This window comes from Dipodomys merriami, unplaced genomic scaffold (genome assembly GCF_024711535.1).
Source record: "Dipodomys merriami isolate MVZ:Mamm:240054 unplaced genomic scaffold, mDipMer1.0.p SCAF_4, whole genome shotgun sequence".
Classification (NCBI taxonomy): domain Eukaryota; kingdom Metazoa; phylum Chordata; class Mammalia; order Rodentia; family Heteromyidae; genus Dipodomys; species Dipodomys merriami.
The window spans coordinates 6,617,700-6,632,550 of record NW_027205603.1 but is presented as its reverse complement, the minus strand read 5'-3'; the positions used below and the strand labels follow the sequence as shown (position 1 = coordinate 6,632,550).

General features: G+C 39.0%; 1 protein-coding gene across 3 annotated transcripts in view; it reads right to left on the bottom strand.

The window, feature by feature from the left end:
• Nucleotides 1–14,851, bottom strand: part of Pter (phosphotriesterase related) — a 70,799-nt gene that overhangs the window by 39,386 nt on the left and 16,562 nt on the right. The window contains exon 2 of one of the 3 annotated variants that reach the window (XM_069990431.1): nucleotides 14,577–14,706. The exons of the other annotated variants lie outside the window; for them this stretch is intronic. The gene's annotated coding sequence lies outside the window, so the exon portion shown is untranslated. The remainder of the gene's footprint in view (nucleotides 1–14,576; nucleotides 14,707–14,851) is intronic. 3 annotated transcript variants of the gene reach the window in all.

Below are 14,851 nucleotides of genomic sequence, written 5' to 3'. Positions count from 1 at the left end.
TGAAGTGGCGCTGTGGCTCAAGTGGCAGAGCACTGTCCTTGAGCTGCCCAGGCCCGGAGTTCAGGCCCATGACCGACAAAAAAAAAAGTTATGTTTACCATTGGCTGGAAGTCAAAATAAACATCAGTTTTTCTTCACTATGATTTAATAGTCTTCTCAGTTTTTTTTTTTTTTTTTTTGGTCGGTAGTGGGACTTGAACTCTGGGCCTGGGCGCTGTCCCTCAGCTCTTCAGTTCAAGGCGAGCACTCTACCACTTGAGCTACAGCGCCACTTCCGGTTTTCTTGTGGTTTATTGGAGATAGGAGTCTCACAGTCTCTCCTGCCAGGGCTGGCTTTGAACCGCGATCCTCAGATCTCAGCCTCCTGAGTAGCTAGGATTACAGGCGTGAGCCACCAGCGCCCGGCGTCTTCTCAGTTTTTTATGTTTATCTATTATATTCATAATCATTGAAAGTGGATAAGATGGAAAAAAGATCGATGTTAACTGATCAGTTGCCTAATCAAATACAGATGTTCAATCTCTCACCTGACGTAAAGAGGCAGATAAAAATTTCTGAACTCAAGTGTTATTTTACCATTTATTATCATGAAGTTGTCTGGGATTTCTTTTTCTTGTGCAAGTACTTCAAATTAAATGGCATGCCCTTCCAGGGGCTATGGTTTACATTGACTAAATTCCAGCAGTTTCACCCAGTCTTTAGTGGAATGACTTTGAAGTCAACTTGACATGATACTCTAGGACTCCAGATGGAAGCCCAATCATAATTTTGGAAAGGCTCAGTATCCTGAATAACAGTTCTCATTACAATCAAGCCAGATAAGAGTGGAGAGCCCAATGGAGTACACATCTTTGGAAGATTAAGATCAGAAATGGGAGTGAAAGGATTGTCAAAGTTACGATTTATAATAAAGTATCGGCAATTATGAAATGTACAGTGTAAAATTATGCTTGTGAAAAGGAAAAAGAAATCCAGTAAAAAGCTATTTTAAGTTAAGATGCACCATAAAAGGATAGAACCACATAATATTTTGTAAGGGTGATGGAAAGTCTTGGGAGATTAGCAGAAAAGCAAAAAAGAGAAAACAAAAACAGATGTTTTATAAATTTGATAACTATTTATTGAGCACCTATTAAGTAGGATACTATGTTGGGCAAGCAAAATCTACGAGAGGTGCAAAGATAAAGGAGAGACTTTCCTATTATCACTTGGAATCTAAGGACCAACAATGGTAATTTTCATTCACTGACTATGCTGTCATTTACTGTGTGCCAACTAGGGTCAGGTGTCACTTAAAGTACTTTACAGTTCTTTCCTTGGATTTTCAGTAATGTTGCTGGGTTGATATCACATGACAAAAACTGAGGTCAAGAAAAGAAAAGAAGTTTGTCAAGGGTGGGAAGACTTTGATTTAAACTTGAGTAGGCTTACAGAATGTCAAAAGCTGACGTCACAGTTCTCTTCAGGTTAATCAGACCAGTTTAGCCAATGATGACAATGGTAACTGCATCCTTACTGAGTGATTATTGTGTGCCAAATACAACAGTTGGTCATTTATATGGGTGCTCACATTTAGTGCTTAGACCGAATTTACATTCCTCCTGATATTTCATCTACAAGTATCCGGGGTTAACAAACTAGCCCATTAGGATATCAGCTGAGACTCTTGTCTGATCCGTGGTTACTTGGACTCTATATCCTATAAATCTTATCTGTTTAGCTTTACCTTAATTAATCTTTTCATCTACTACCTCCAGTGAGAGCCATCTTGCCAGTGGTTCATGATAGTCTTCTTTTTTTTTTTTTTGGGTCCGGTTTGGGTGCCTGAATTCTGGGCCTGAGTGCTGTCCCTCAGCTCTTCAGCTCAAGGCTAGTGCTCTACCACTTGAGCCACAGTGCCACTTCTGGCTTTTTTCTTTTTGCTTATGTGGTGCTGAGGAATCGAACCTAGGGCCTCAGGCATGCAAGGCAAGCGCTCTACCACTGAGCCATCTTCCCAGCCCTCACGATAGTTTTCTTATCCATGTCCTAGGTAGGAGTCTTTCTGAAAGATAGATCCAAACAGGTCTCTCCTTGACTCCACATTCTGACTCTGTGTGTGTGTGTGTGTGTGTGTGTGTGTGTGTGTGTGTGTGTGTGTGTGTGTGTGTGTGTGTGTGTGTGTGTGTGTGTGTGTGTGTGTGTGTGTGTTTGTTAGTCCTGAGGCCTGAACTCTGGGCTTAGGCGTTATCCCTGAGTTCTTCAGCTCAAGGCTAGTGCTCTATCACTTGAACCACAGTGCCACTTCTGGCTTTTTCTGCTTATATGGTGCTGAGGAATTGAACCCAAGGCCTCATGCATGCAAAGCAAGCACTCTACCACTGAGCCACCTTCCCAGCCCCCATTCTGACCCTTTGAAACAAATCTAAATGTTGAGCCTTGCAGTAGCCCTTGAACCCATCTGTCCTTTTGGCTCACCTACATTGAACTGTCCAGGCTTCCCTTGGTTGCATGAATGGGTTTCTACTTCTTTGGTCTTGGCGTAAAAAAATCCAATCCACTCTGACTTTGCTTCCTCTTCCACTGTCATGAATAATGTCTACTGGCTCTTCTACTGTTTCTCATTTGATGCTTTATTCAGTGTTCCTTCTTATACAAACAATCTAGGTTAGGTACCAATGTTACCTATCTTCATACCATTTAACCTTGAACATGCACCTTTTCTGTTTTATGTCTCTCAGACTTTGATCTCTGTGAGGGCAACTCCATGTCTTATTTGTTGCTCAGCTTTTTGCCCTCTACAGCATCTGGTATGTAGTAAGCAACCGGCATGTATGTGCTTGCTGCTTGAAAACATAACATGAAAAAAGCAAATTCCAAAGCAAGAGCAAGGAAATAATAAACGGGAATAGAATCAGGTAGAAGTAGAGTAATATATATTAATATATATTAATATTAACATAGAGGTAGAGTAATATATATTAATATAGTATTCATAAATTAATATAATTAGTAATATAATAACATATTATATATTAATTGATAATATATTATCAGATCATGGCATACTCCTTCCTTTTATGGTACACCACATCATTCGTCTGAATCAGAATACCTAAAATTACTTAAAAATCAGAGGAAACAGTTACATCAATTTCAGGGTGACAGATTTTTGAGGCCATGTGTATTTTTTTAAACTTTCCATATCTTCCCACCCCATTCCCTTTGAAAACACTAAATGAGACTTCTGCACATATCCTTCTGTGCCTGACACAGTGCTTCATGGGAAATACATATCCCATTGTCATTAAACTTTCCCTTACTAAGCAAGAAAATAATAGTAAGTGATTTCATCTTCTAGAACGTTCCCTCTCTGAATCAGCGGAAGCTAGCTGTCAATCACAGAATGATACATAACTAGGAAAGTAGCATCCACAATTCTTCTTTTATAAGAAGTAACACAGACAGTGGCTCTCAGACTAGTGTTTTCCATATGTAAGCCATCCATATTCCTTTCTTTTCTTTTTTTTTTTTAGGGTCCGGTCATGGGGCCTGGACTCTGGGCCTGAGTGCTGTCCCTCAGCTCTTCAGCTCAAGGCTAGCGCTCTACCACTTGAGTCACAGCGCCACTTCCAGCTTTTTTCTTTTTGCTTATGTGGTGCTGAGGAATCAAACCCAGGGCCTCATGCATGCAAGGCAAGCGCTCTACCACTGAGCCACCTTCCCAGCCCCGATATTCCTTTCTTTTCAAAGGCAGTTTCATTTTAGAATGATCTTCCTTGAGTCACAGAAGGCTTTTGTGATTGATCGTGTTGTACAAGAAATGGTGTGTCTCAAAGGTATTCCCTATCAAATTGTCTCAGGTGCTTCATTTTGAAGACCACACAGTTAATTCTCTTCCAAGGAGTCTTGATTTTGGCTGCTCTGCCAAATTTAAGGGGATTAAAGGGACCCAGTGTACGGTATATAGTTTTGGATGGTTAGACTTAGCCTATTTTGGTTTAAAAAAATAATATCCAATAATTAGTTCTGTGCTCTCCACTCTTCAATTCTACACCAATGGGACATAATTTTAGTTACATACAATTCAATGCCCTCATTAGCATTGTATCCTCTTCCTCAATGCATCATCAGCTTTAACTAGTCTTGAAATAGAAAGAAAAGCTAATCTAATTTACAGATCAAAGCAGTTTGGCATTTAGTTCTTAGCATAAAGGAAGGCAACCTAAGGAAGCCAGAAGAAATAATTTTGTACCTAGGAAGCTAAGCAGCACAGGATATAGTACAACAGAACCTTCAACAAGAAATTGCTAGGTTTCATTTATTAATGGGACACTTACCATGTAAAGCAGTGCAGTGGATGTTAGGGAGGAGACTCAACATAAGTGTCCTGTGGGATGGGTCAGAACAACATTCCCCAACCCTGGAAAAACCAAGAAAGCTTCCTAGAGGAGGTGACACATCATGGTATAAATACATAAGGATAAGTTATGGGAACTGTAAGCAATTTGGAGGGGCTTATGCATGGGTTGCATGTCTGGTCAATTTTGACAAACACTGACATGGCCGCAGAAGCTGTGACATTGTATTAGGATGGGCAGTTGGAAGGGAAAAAGGATGAATGGACATTGAAGAGGAAACTAGAGGGTGAGTTCAAAAGCTAAAAGAAATCGTTCCTCATTCCTCAGGATCTTCAGAGGGGAAGTTCATGTCAGAGCCCACAGTTAGCCTGGATGAGGCACCCTCAAGTTTTTTTCCCTGTAATTTGCTGAAGTATTGCAATGATCATCCTCTGAAATCAAAATTAGTAAACTGTAAAGTTGATTAAAAAACAGCACAATTGGAACACTTACCTGACCTCAAAAACACACTACTTATTGATGGAAAAAGTGAAATCAGAATACTTGAATGGAGAGTTCATGATAATTGAACTCTGAACTCTCTCTCTCTCTCTCTAACACACACACACACACACACACACACACACACACACACACATGCACACTAGCCACTATATATAGCATTGTATGAAGGAATATGTCTTCATAAAACTGTAGGGAAGCCCCAGCTTTCTACTAGTTTCATTACCTTTGAGAGATTATGGAAAACCAAAAGTGTTATTTACAATAATATTGCTGGGTGTTTCCCTGAAGAGCACAAGACACTCTGCACATTTTAATTAAATCTCATAATGTCCAAGAGAAGTAGGCAAGTAACAAATACCAGGCAAGGCATCAAAAAGTATCCAACAGTGGAAGAATGGACCATAGGATGTACTTTGGGATGAAATTCACTTTTCATTATTATTGTTCCCATTTCACCAATGAGGAAATGGAGTTATTATTTAGACACGAAAGAGGAACCTGCATTCCATTTTCACGAAAGGCAGAATACCCAGCTGTAGGCTGTGGTAGCATCCCCTGGGAAACCTTTAAAAATAGTCTAACAATCATGACCTCTGAGATTTCTCCTAAAATGTATGTCAAAGGAAAAAAAAATACATGGTATTTTTCTCATAAAGGAACACAGGACATGAATCCCAGTGCAGTAGGATGCATACAGTTCCTTAGCATTGATTAAGTAGTCTATCAAGAGCTTGTCTGAGTTCCTCCATAAGGGGGAAGTTCTTATCTGAACTATAATCTCTATTTCCTTCAGCTTAAGAAAGGAGTGGGCACTGGTCTCGGAGTAGGTTAGAGCATTCTGATGATACAGTATGAATGACAGAGCTAAAAAGGTGAAGAGACTGTATGGCTTGCCTGTGTGCCCTGTGAATTCACATGTTGGAAGCTTGGCCCTGGGTTGTGGCAGTGTGAGAGGGGCTGGGGCCTGTAAGGGGTGAGCCTAGTGAAAGGTCATTATCTCCATGGGTGAACAGACTTAAAGTGGTTCCTCTGGGGCATTGGTCAGTTCTGGCAAGAGTGTTGTTATAAAGAATGTGCCTTGCCCCGCACCAGTGTATCTGGCTTCCTGTCTCATACTTTGTCTCTTTTACACATGACAAGAGAAAGAGAGATGTCATTCACCATGCTGTGGGCCTCCAAACCTATAGCTCAGCCAATCTCCTTTCTTTATAGAACATCCAACCTCATGGGTTTTATCACAGCAACACAGAACACTCTATGGACAAGAAAACTTTGGATAGGTCCTGACTCTTGATTCTTCTCTTAGAATACTGGTACAGACCCTCAAGTCAGATTCTAAGAAAACAAACCCAACAAAACAACAGCAAAAACATGATATTACAATATATGATCTAGCTTACTAGTATTATTACTCTGTGTGTGTGTGTATGTGTGTATGTGTGTGTCTTTTTTGTTTATATAGGACTTGAACTCAGGCTTCTCACTCTGGCTTTTCACTCAAGGCTGGTGCTGTACTACTTTCAGCTTTTTAATGTTTAAATTGCCATAAGAGTCTCTAGGATTTGTCTGCTTATTTGGCTTCAAATCAAGATCTCAGTTTCTTAAGTAGCTAGATTACAGGCTGGAGGCACTGATGCCTGAGCCCCTTAATGATACTGTCACATTAGATATCACTCTCTCCATCCAACCTTTAGGTATGGTTCCCATGGAAAAAGACACCCAAATTTGAAAAAAGTCACATATATGTCTGTATATGTATACACACATATACATATATGTGTATACACACATATATATTTATATATACATATATATATATAGAGAGAGAGAGAGAGAGAGAGAGATATGGATGCTATTGTTTTAGGTCATAATTTATTACCTTTAAAGTCTTAAGAAACAGAGAAAAGACTCTAGGCCTCCTTGGGACAAGCCAAAATTTTCTTTTCTTCTTATAAATTTATTCATGTAGATAATATAAGAATTTAATATTGTTGGGTTATTAACAACTATTTAATTTATATTTTGACAAATCATAATGAACCATGCTTTATGAATCTCACCTTTTTCTGAAGTATTGCAAAAACAGTAGAGTTCTTCTACAGGGTTCCAACCTAATAGAAAGCCCTGTTCTATAACAAAAGTATATATCAACCATTTCTTAATAAAGACCCCGAAACACAACAAATCAAAGAAAGGTTGGACAAATGGGATTGCATGAAGTTGCAGAGCTTCTGCATGGCAAAGGACATAGCTAGCAAGATCAATAAAAGCCCACGGATTGGGAGAAGATCTTCACTAGCCATACAATGGACAAGGGTCTCATATCTAACATATACTTAGAACTCAAAAAATTAAATCCTCCAACAACAAGTCCTCAAAGAAACAACCGCCCCATCAACAAGTGGGCTAAAGACTTAAAGAGAGACTTCTCTGAAGAGGAAATAAGAATGGCCAATAGACACATGAAGAAATGTTCAACTTCTCTGGCCATAAAAAAATGCAAATCAAAACAACTTTGGGATTCTACCTCACCCCAGTTAGAATGGCTATAATCAAAAACGCTAATAACAACAGATGCTGAAGAGGATGTGGCAAAAAAGGGACCCTATTGCATTGTTGGTGGGAGTGTAAACTTGTTCAACCACTCTGGAAAGCAGTATGGAGGTTCCTCAAAAGACTCCACATAGAGCTCCCCTATGACCCAGCAATCCCACTTTTGGGCATTTACCCAAATGAACACAAACAAGGCCATACCAAAGCTACCAGCACAACTATGTTTATCACAGCATTTTTCACAATAGCTAAAATATGGAACCAACCCAGAAGCCCCTCAGTAGATGAATAGATCAGGAAAATGTGGTATATATATTGGGAAATGGAAAGACTTGGAAAAAATCATATTAAGTGAAGTAAGCCAGTCCCAAAGAAAATTAGGTCTCATGGTTTCCCTTATTTGCAATAATTAGTATACGTATAGGATAATCTTATCAGATGAGCTGAAAAGTTCAAAAGCTATGTCCATATGTCCATGTAGATGCTAAGTGAAATGAACCCCAAGATATGGACACAAGAGGTCTGTCTTTGTTGTTATTGTTTTAAATGTACTATGTGATTTTTTTTGTTTCCTTTGTATGTTTGGTATATCCCCTGTTGTCACTGTATTTGATTTTGGTACCTTGCATCTTGTATATATATTTGTCTAATCTGGGGAGGGGAAGGGGAATAACAGAACACTGAAAGAAGGGCACAGGATGACCCATTGCAACAATGATACCTACAGGACAGTATATTGGAAATGATCTTACAACTTTGGGGGGGGGGAGGAGTGTGAGAGGTGGGGGAGGGAAGGGATAGTAAGAAAACAACAAGGGAGGGGTAACAATGATCCTCATTGCCTTACTTATGGGACTGTAACCCCTCTGAACAGCTTATTTGCAATAAAATAAAATTAAAAAAACAGAAAAAAGAAAAAGAAATAGAGATGTTAGAACAAAACCTTATGTCAATAACATTCAATTGAGACAACAACCCAGAAATTGCTTGACATTGTGTAGATTATAGAAACAATGGGAACACAAACATCAAAAACTTCGTTGGGAATTTGTAGAACAACAAGCTTGAGAGAACATGTGTTAGACACAGGCATTTTTGAACAGATCCAGAAGAAAAACCAAGCTAAGAGTTTGCCTTGCCCTAAGAGAGCATGGCACCGGACACAGGGCCCTATGCTGGGAAAAGATTAGTATTTGATGTATTAATAATAGTGTGAGTGGCCAAGTAATAATCACTGTTTCCTAGGCTTTGATATATGCTCAAATGGAATGCTAATTTCTCCACTGAAAAAGACTCACACTAGGAAAAGCTCCTACCATCAAATAACACATTTTTTAAGGAATGTAAATACATTTGCATATAAATACAGAGGGAATTTACCTATTTAAATTTCCCCATAAAAATAAGGTGTCCTAAAATCTACTTAGGAATGTTTGTCTAGTATACTTATAATGCAAAATAAAATATATTTATGTTTCATTTTTGTACTTTGACCATTGGTATTGCTTGCTTCTTAAGATTCTGTAAAGAAATTATATATTTAAAATATAATTCAATACAACTATTTAGGTAGTCATATAATATAGTCATAAAATCATCAAACAAATCTCTTATAGTTTGAAGTATTCTTTAGCAATCTTTCCAATATATGAAAAGACCACAATTTTAATCTCTTTTTGGTATTTGAAACTTGAACACTTTTAGCAAATTTTCTGAATGAAAGTAAAGACATCGTATGACAATTATTAAATGGTAGTCAAGTAAGGTATGGTTTTGAGTTTAGATTAATGGGTTTAAAGTAAGTGAAATATTGAATATTCTTATTAAACAGTAAAATGTAAATATATATTTAAAATATTATCTCAATGATAAATATTATTTTATCTTTTTTTTAAATTTGGGAGGGTCCATATCAGCTCTTTTATTCAATATCTTCACTTTCTGGATGTTAATACTGACTCTGGTACTAGATTTTTGAACTCAGAGCTTTGATCCATGCCCTAGTCCTTTTTTATTGTTGTTGTTTGTGGGGCTTGAACTCTGGGCCTGGGCACTATCCCTCAGCTCTTCAGCTCAAGGCTAGCACTCTACCACTTAAGTTACAGCGCCACTTCCAGTTTTCTGGTGGTTTATTGGAGATAAGAGTCTCACAGACTTTCCTGCCTAGGCTGGCTTTGAACCAAGATCCTCAGATCTCAGCCTCCTGAATAGCTAGGATTATACGTGTGAGCCACTGGTGTCCGGTGTCCCTAGGCTTAGGTTATTTTTAGGATAGGGTCTCAGTTTTTTGCTTGGGCAAAAAACTTGGGAACTCCATCCTCTTACCTTCAGCCTCTTGGGTAGTAGGATGATAGCCACAAACCATCATGACTCACTAACTGATTCCTTAACTTTTTACCTGGGCTGGCCTTGAAATAAGATCCTACAGATCTCTGCCTTGTGAATAATTGGGATTACAGAAGTGCATCACCTGGCCTAGCCCAAATTCTTCATCCTTTGAAAGTTAGACAACCTACATTAGAACTCAGTCTCTCAAGTTGTCGGTCTAGTGTTCCTTCTATGAAGCATGTAGCCATTTGCTATAAATATCACACAACTGGTTACCATGGTCTCTATTAATACAGAAATGCTCTTCAGAAGATAACATCACTCATTGGCCTAAAAATGAGACTAGGCATTTCTGGAACCATTCATTCCAACTCCACTGTTCTCTGGGTGACTCAAAGCAAATTGCTGGGCTGCACAGTACTTTCCTTTCCCTAATTATGAAAATAAGGACTCCAGCAATTTAGACTTCCCTACTTAATTTGGTTGTTGCAAGAAGTGATCATAAAAATAACTCTAAAGCATACAGCATGGCTAAATGCAAACTAAATGTTTAATAACAAAAACCCATCTCAACTCTATTTAAACTAAGGAGCAATAACCACTTTGAGTCATAATGAGGAGGGAGTAAGATGAGCTTCTATGTGTCCTCATAATGACTGACCGAGCGAATACAATTATATATCTCACCGGCTTCATAGCTCCTAAATTTTCCTAGTTTTTTTTCTTTTTACTTTTCATAATCTGTTTTCATGTTTACCTAAGCCAGGTAATAATTATGGATGGGGGCCAAGTAAGAACTCTGTGCTTTCTCAATGGCACCACTGATTTTTAAATAGGAAACAGTATTAGGTAAATATGCCCCGTGTTGTTGCTAGAACCTGAAGAACTTGCCATGAGTTTACTCTATAACAAAACGTCTCCACCAAGCATTGTTCCCTAACAGGAAAGGCGGCATTCCCAGGTGACATGCTAAATTGTCTCACATGAGCTGACCTTTAAAAGCAAACACAAATTTATCAACAAGATTCTCTTCGATAGGAAACAGATCCTGCACCTACCAGGGGTGGGAAGAATCAGTAATCATGTTTTAGAGTTTTGTAAATGCAAAATGGTTTTGAACAAAAAATGGGTACGTTATGCATAGACGTAGGCTAGGGTTTTTCGTGAATCTCAGTGGTGAAGTGCTTGTCTAGCATACCCAAGGTCTAGGGTTCAAGCTGTAACAACAACAACACCTACAGAGTCCAAGAACTAATTCACAAAGATGCTAAAACAGATCATCTATAAAGGACAGAAGTTTTCTAGCAATTTCAAAAATCTTTCCTCCTTTGATATTACCTGTACCAAATATGGATTCATTTTGATATATATAAAAAAGGTTGCTTTCCATGCAAGAAAGTAAATTTTAGTCTCTTCTATTGAAGGAAGTCAGATATACTCACATCAAAAAGGAAATAGACGGCTGGAAATGTTACTTGGTGCTAATAACAGGAACTGGAATTAGAACCAGGCTATTCAATCCAACTCTTGGTACCATTCTTGATAATACATGCTTGGGGAAGCTAGTCCAATCTGAGCGTTTCCTTTTCTTTTTCTTTTTTCTTTTAAGTGTAAAGGTGCTGTACAGACGGGGTACAGTTACATAAGCAAGGAATAAGTACAATTCTTTTCGAACATTGTTACCCCCTCCCTCATTTTCTCCTGCTATTCCTTTCCCCCAACTATCCTCCCCGCCAAAATGTAAAGTTCATTTCCAACATAGTGTCTTGTGAGTAACACTGTTGCACTGGTCCACCCTCTGTCCATTTCTGTGATTCACCTTCCCATCCCAGATCAGACAAACGTATATATAATACAAAGAGTACTGAAATAAAAAAAAAACAGTGAGAACAGGGAGTAATAACCCAAAGGAACAATTAAAAAAAATGAAAGAAAAAGAAATAATTGCATACAGTACACTAAGGACAAAAAAGTTTGTTTCCCTATCTTGTAGTTCATTTCAATTAGCACTATTTTATAAGGTCATATATGCATGGCTGTCCTAGACATTTATGAATGGATCAAGAAAATGTGGTATATATACACAATGGAATTCTATGCTTCCACCAGAAAGAATGACATCACCCCTTTGGTAAGGAAATGGAAAGACTTGGAAAAAATCATATTAAATGAAGTAAGCTAGACCCAAAGAAACATAGGCTGCCTGTTTTCTTTCTCTTTCTTTGCAGATCCTGGGGCTTTATCTCTGGGTCTGCGCACTGTCCCTGAGCAATTTTGCTCAAGACTAGCACTCTACCACTTAAGCCACAGCTTCACTTCCAGCATTTTAGTAGGAAATCAGCGATAACCTCACAGACTTTCCTACTCTGGTGGGCTTTGAAGGCGATCCTCAGATTTCAGCCTCCTGAGTAGCTGGGTTTACAATCTGAACCACTGGTACCTGGCCTGATCTGAGCTTTTCTACCTAGTAAATAAGAAGGCAGGGTTACAAGTGATTTCTAAGCTCATAGTCTGGATGCATTTCTTTTTAAAAGCAGTTTTCATTTCTGAATTGTATGTCGCCATCTCCAATTTAAACAAGCACTGATTTTGGTGTTTAATTACAATTTAATGTAACACACATTCAAATTAGCCTTTGGTTTTCACATCACGGATGTGCATCCAAGTTATTGTGTCATTATAATCTCATGTTATAATGGCTTCATAATGCAAGTCCCTGCAGGGTTGAATTAGTAGTTTCCTATGGTAATCGGCCATCACTATAATATCATAATCACATCAGCACAGTTCCCACATGCTTCCACTGCAATCATTTTGACATTGTAAGAGCATTTTAATAGTATTAGCACAGATTCTCTAGAGAAAATCATCTCATTGTCACTGCATTACCATATAAGATTAATCGTGATGGAGCCAAGTTATTGTGATCTGAGAGCTTAAAAAAAAAGTAAGGGAAACTCAGCAATGAAACATTTCAACTTCTCAAAAGGCTAATGTATTCTGCACAGGTCATCAGATAATCCTTAATTGAAGTGTGACGCCAGACATCACATCACAGTGACATCACTAGTCACTGTTGCTTTTGTTTTTTCTTTTTATGTGTTCACTAAGGACTCCCACAAGAGTGATAAATTAGATCAGTTGCTCTTTGTGTGATAGAGAAATCAATATCAGGAATGGTCCCTATCTTCAAGGAGTTTACAATTTACTCAGGTTTATAACAAATGATGTACATTACATAGGGGAGTACAAATAGTCTTAGTAATAGTCTTAATAAATTATTAAATAATCTTAATACATATTCTTATTATGCAAGGCCCTCTAAGGTAACAGACATAACCTAGGGGGAAGAATACCAAATAGAGTTTTCCTGAAGAATAGTGTGTGAGTGTGTGTGTGTGTGTGTGTGTGTGTGTGTGTGTGTGTGTGTGTGTGTGTGTGTGTTTGGTGCTGGTGATGGAATGCAGAGATTTTTTCTTTTCTTTTTTTTTGTACACATGTGGCAAATGTTCTACCACTGATGTACACCTCCTGCCAGAAACATTTCAAGAATTGTAAAGACTTACACGAAGTAAGCATAAAATAAGTGTGTGAGAGAGACTGAGTGCAGGTTACTGGGTTTATAAGTATCTGGCTGGCATTGTTGTATTTACTGATTGTGAGGGAGAAATGATCCTCAAAGCTCTCAAGATAGACATGGCCCAAGAAGGAGCTAGGGGCAGGGCTATGGACTGAAAGTATATAGTCCCTTTCAAAACCCAAAATGAGGCTTAATTTCTGATGTACCAAAACTGTGAGTTTGAGATGGTAGGAGGCGGCTGGGTCATGACCATTCTTTTTTTTTTTTTTTTTTTGGGTCCGGTCGTGGGACCTGAACTCTGGGCCTGGGCGCTGTCCCTCAGCTCTTCAGCTCAAGGCTAGCGCTTTACCACTTGAGCCACAGCGCTACTTCCGGCTTTTTTCTTTTTGCTTATGTGGTGCTGAAGAATCGAACCCAGGGCCTCAGGCATGCAAGGCAAGCACTGTACCACTGAGCCACCTTCCCAACCCATCATGACCATTCTTGAGAGGATGAATGGCATTCTGTGGGGTCTGATAGGTCTCACAGGACGGGATAGTTCCTCTTATTAGAGTGTGCTCAGTTCCTCCCTTGGCCTTTGCTTTTGATCACCTGAAATAATGTTCCTTCCACACATACCACCTATTTTCCCATGGCAGGATGTGGCTGGGGTGGCATGCAAAAGCCAAATACACTTTCTTTGTTTATATCTTACACAGCCTCAGGCATTTCATAATAGCAACACAGAAAAAAACTAAGGGACCTCTACTAGCCTCAGTACAGAACCTGAAAGCTGGACCTTGTTCTTCATCGTTAAGCAGCATCAGATCAAGAGGCTGAAACAAAGACATTCCTGTTCAGAAAAGCACTGCCCAATCCCTGAAAGTCTGCTACATTCGCTTCAGGTAGTTGAAACCACAGCGTAAAATGACTCTCCTGTGCCAGTGACAAATGGTACATGCTGCAGAAGCTGGTGGATCTGGTGTTCACTGGAGGGGCCTCTGTTCTTCTAGCATTCTCTGTGATGTTACAGGAGAATTGCAAACAGAGTATCATAACTCACAAAGAATCTTCTCCTCGGCTCAATGTTTTAAGTGAGAATGTCATTGCCAGCATTTAGCACCACGCTTGGCCCAAAGCACACATTCTCTACATGTTTATGGATGGATGAATACATTAACTTGGCTGGAAAAAAGGCCTGGGATTCAGAGCTGCTGAAGGTTTACAGATTTGAAATATATAGTCTCTGGTAGCATTTAACAGTATAAGCAACAACTGGCAATGATTCTTACATTAGTGAAGACTGGCTTGCCTTCTTGGTTATGGCAAATCACAGCATTCTGAGGAATAGGGGTCTCCCACGTTCCCTTTCTCTGATGGTTGGGCCTGCGAGACCTCAGAACTTCTTCAAGGCTGTGGTTTCTAAAGAGAAGTAATAACCCTTTTTAAATCAGTGCAGCAAGAATAAAAATATGTCCTTTAAGTGCTCAGAGCTACTTTCAGCAATAAGCTGTAGAGCAATATAAACCGGTTACACGAACAAAATTAGTGGGCCTTCCTTTGGAAG